General features: G+C 37.7%; 1 pseudogene; it reads left to right on the forward strand.

Moving 5' to 3' along the window:
- The first annotated feature begins 1,474 nt into the window (after nt 1-1,474).
- LOC132172277 (uncharacterized) lies at nt 1,475-3,453 on the forward strand (annotated as a pseudogene).
- Nucleotides 3,454-4,741: the final 1,288 nt, after the last annotated feature.

Consider the following 4,741-nt stretch of genomic DNA (forward strand, 5'->3'; position numbering starts at 1 on the left):
AAATCTTCACAGTTTCTTTGAAAACTTGTCAAGATGTAAGTTTTTAGGGGTTTTCTTACTCTAGATGGTTTTATCCATCTTAAAGCGATGCTGCTTTAATTGGCTGCATTTGCTAGTGTCTTTTATTTTTCTGGTATCTTATCAATTCACTGAGGTGCTATGAGTCTATTTGGATTGGGTTTTTTAGATTAGCTTGTTTTTGTTTGTAATCTCATTTGTTTGAATGAATATACTTACCAAAAAAAAAAAATATTCATTTTTCTAATGGAATACCCATTTTGCGAACCAAATAAGGTCTTAGGTTCCTTTTTGTTTACGGAATAGACTCATAGAACAGAATAGCCACTCATTTGTTTATTAGAGGTCCATTCCTAGGAATAGTTAGGTATTCCGGTGGGAATAACTATTACAATTTCCTTACGAAGAGAAATACATATTCCTCTAAAAAATGTGAGTAATAGTTATTTCTACTTGAATATACAACGTTCCCCCCTCCCAAAAAAAAAAAAATCAAATTATTTTATTTTCTTTCAAACTTTAAAAATAAATAAATAAATGGAAGGAAAAACGTGCAAATGCAGTGGGTGGTGGGCACCCACCACATTTTCACGTTTTTTTCCATTTCTTTTTTTTTTTTATTAATTTAAATTTGAGTATTAGAAAAATAAAAAATAATGTATATTTGATTTTGTTTTGCATAGTATATTTGATTTTGCAAAGAGAGTGAGTTCTATAAGGAGGTGGTGTAAACCCACCCTTTTGTGCCCACCACTCATCAAATGACACCTTAGTATTTTAAAATAAACCTAAGTTTTAGGAAAAAACACTACTACACCACATTATTCTACATAAACCCTAAAAAATCAATTTTATTTTATTAAAAAAAAAAAAAAAACAAAAATTGATGGGGTGGCTGGGTGGCCACCCCATCCCCCACTTGGGGTGGCCACACGGGCCACCCCCAGGTGGCCGACGAGCCACCCTATGGGCGGAGGTGGCCGCACGGGCCACATCCAGCCCATATGGGGTGGCTTGCCAGCGGCCACCCCATATGGGTAGAGGTGGCCCGCATGGCCACCTCCACCCTTCTGGGGTGGCATGCCGGCAAACCTAGATGGACTGGGGGTGGTGGCGAGCCACCTTCAATCCTTCCCCATATTCTTAAAAAAAAAGAAAAAAATTGGAATAAAACTATATAATCTAGTGTTTTTATTCTTATTTGTGTTTGTGCAATAATCTTAGGTGGTAGCTGCTTAGAAGTTATTCTCTTTTACAAAGAATCCTTTAGAAATTTGTCAAATCCTTTAGAAATTTTATTTTGCATAGTATATTTGATTTTTTCTTTTTTTTGGAAGAGATATTTAAAATTTCATTTCCTCTAGGTTGCAATCTAGATTTGCCACGTCATCCACACATAATATTTAGTTCCAAAATAATCTAAATTTGTAAATCCAATCACACTCATTCATGCTCGTGCTCATGAGCTCCCTCACACTATTGTTGCGGCCCTTGGGTTGGAAGAGGGGTGAAAGTCGTTGAGATGGGTTTCAGGAGGGCGTAGGGAGGGAAAGAGTCAGGCTGGGGGTCGAGGAAGTTGGTAATGACGATTACGGCTGGGATTGGAGAAGAAAGAAGGGCGGGTGATTGGCAGTGCTCTCTGAAGGATTAAATCAAACAGTTAGAGGAGCATAGTTGATGCTGTCTCAGGAAAAGTTTTAGTGAGTGAAATTATGTTTCGTTTTCTCTGTTCAAGACAGCTATTACCACTCAAACACAGGAGGACCCATTTGGGTTTTCTTCATTAAAATGCTTTCTTTATTGTCAAATCGTTTACATCAGTAGGTAGCTTATCTGAATCTAATAAAAAACTAGAAGAAGAGGAAAAACATTCTTTTGCAGTGTCTTACCTCATCAACTCTTGTGGGTTGTCCAAAAAATCTGCAATTTTAGCATCCCAGAGCCAGAGGGTACTATTTCAGAGCCCAGAGAGACCAGACTCAGTGCTGAATCTTTTCAAAGAGAATGGATTCAGCAATGCCCAGACCTCCAAAATCGTTAGGATGCATCCACTGATTCTTTTATCTCATCCCGAGAAGACCCTTTTGCCCAAGATTGAGCTTTTGCGTTCCATAGGGGTTTCGATCTCTGACCTCATTACCATCATCTCGTCAAACCCATTTCTGTTTAAGATCAACTTAAAGAAACGTCTTATCCCCTGCTATGATTTCCTCAAGAGTGTACTTCTTGTTGACGAGAAAGTCCTGAAAACCTTCAAGCGCTCATCTCAGGATTTTCTAAGTGATGCAACGAATACTATGGCTCCTAACATTGCACTTTTGAGACAACTTGGAGCGCCTCCATCTAGAATCTCTTTGCTGGTAACTAATTATCCCCGTCCAGCGTTTACAAAGCATGCTAAGTTTGTTGAGGTTGTTCACCAGGTTATGGAAATGGGATTCGATCCCACGAAAACGGTGTTTGTCCTGGCAATCCAAGTGTTATTGAAGATGAGTAAACCAAAGCTGGAATCAAGATTGGAGCTTTATAAGAGGTGGGGTTGGTCAAAGGACATGGCCCTCGCAGCATTTAAAAGCTTTCCAAATTGTATGCTATCTTCTGAAGAGAAGATAACGAAAACAATGGATTTCTTTGTGAACAAAATTGGGTGGCCATCAGCAAATATTGCTAGAAATCCTTGCGTTATAACTTTAAGCTTGGAAAAGAGAATTATCCCTCAGGTGTTCGGTTGTTCAAAGTTTGCTAGCCAAGGGTTTGGTCAAGAATAACTTGGCTTTGGGGACTTTCTTGCAACTAACTGAGAGGATATTTTTGGAGAAGTTTGTGATCAGATTTCGGGATGATGTTCCTGAATTGTTGAATGTATATCAGGGTAAGATGTCTTCTGGATGTAGGATTTCAGTCTGAGAAGGTATGTGGATGGAAAACTTGTAACATTTTGACTCCCAATTTGATTTGTGTCATAGTTGGCAGTTATAGCATTTTCAATTTATTGGGTATTGTCTGGCCAAAAAGTAAGTTATTGGGCATTGGACTTGTATTATCTTGCTTTGTTTTGATATGGACGATGTGATGTCCAATTCGAAAATATCAAATATTATGCTATGACATAGTTTTTAGATTCCAAACAAAATCCCAACTCACATATAGCCACTTATGTTTGAATTCCCCCTTCCCAACCACCCCCGAAAAAATAAAAATGACCCAGAAATACAGGCAATGACTGATTTTTCTGGTTTTTATTTTTTTTATTTTATTTTATGACAGCCTATTTTAAGTGTTATGGAACATCCTAGCTTGACACCAAGACGATTGTATCATGAGTGTCTATTTCTCAATGTCATTGGTTCTGTGTGTGCTTAAGGCATGAGACACTTTATACCCAGTGAATTTGCTATCTAGTTGACATACATTAGGCCTATTATGAGATTTGAGTCTTGGGAGAGTTTTTAGTTCTCTTAACAAGATCATCCTCGAAGCATATAGAGAAATAGGTAGTATTATTTATTTGAAAACTTCTGTATGTGGCTTGTGTTTTCTCGTTTATTGTTTTACATGTGAACTTATCATACGAGGCCAGCATTCCATTGGTATTCATTTACCTTGCCTTTTACATGCGGGCTCTCCACTTCTCATTTTTTTGCCAGATTTTGCCTTGCTCCCTCAAAATACCGCATGCATTGAGCTCGGTAGTGTTACAACGGTTTAGCCTCTTACCAAGCTCGTTTGTCTGGTCTGCCGAGCCAATATGTTTCGCCAATTCCTTTTTTCTTCTTTGTATATTCCTCATTTGTGTGCCCTCTCCCAACACAAGCATGAAGCGGATACCAGCCTCCTTCGCGACTCAGCCTTACACTTCTGAAGCTGAGGTTTTTCTTCTCAATCTTTCATGTCAGTCTTTTGGGTTTGGGCATTTTGTTTCACTTTTGAAATGCTGTTGAAGTGTCTCCAAGAGGTATCTCAATCGGTTAGGACCATGCCTAATGAAGCGGAGGTCACTAGTTCGAATCCCCATCTCCCCTCTTGTGCGGACATGTCAAAAAAAAAAAATGTTGTTGAAGTGATTTTTGGGATTTTGTTGATCTTCAGGGAAATATGATTTTCTTGGGAATTTTTGTTGATTTGTTGTTTTGGCAGTGGAATTGTGAAGTACATTGCTGGTTTTGTTTTTCTTGTTAAATGCATTTTGTTGTTCCTGCTAGTTCTTTATTTGGTTGCTAATGAAGTTTTGCGTTCCGGAGATGAAAATTCAGTCATAATTTATGTCTGGTTGCTTAGAAAATTTGGGAGAAGGGAATGAAACTATAGAGTAGTTTTCTGTCTTAAAGGAGAATTATAGAATCTATGGGAGCGAAATTTGGAGAAGTGGGAAGAAGTTTCTACAAAAGCATCAATAGTTATAGGTGGTACTCCATGAAGGGCATCCGAAGCATTATTATATAACTGAAGAAATGGGATAGTGCTTTGATTTTTTTTAAAGGTATGGTTTTTGAGGTTTATCTTGTTTATTATGATATGGAAATAATTGGGTTGGCCTTGGTTGATAATTACAAGTCTTGGTTTCGATTAATTCTTTGGATGTTTGGATTTTTAGTTATGAGATTAATGTAGTTTTAGAACTTGAACTCTAGAAGTTGTTAATTTTGTGAACATATGTTAGTGAATCTTGGATCTGAATGAAGTTGGAGAATATTATACAGGACAAAAGTGCTCTGGTTTTTTA

This window comes from Corylus avellana, chromosome 2 (genome assembly GCF_965113065.1).
Source record: "Corylus avellana chromosome 2, dhCorAvel1.hap1.2, whole genome shotgun sequence".
Classification (NCBI taxonomy): Eukaryota; Viridiplantae; Streptophyta; class Magnoliopsida; order Fagales; family Betulaceae; genus Corylus; species Corylus avellana.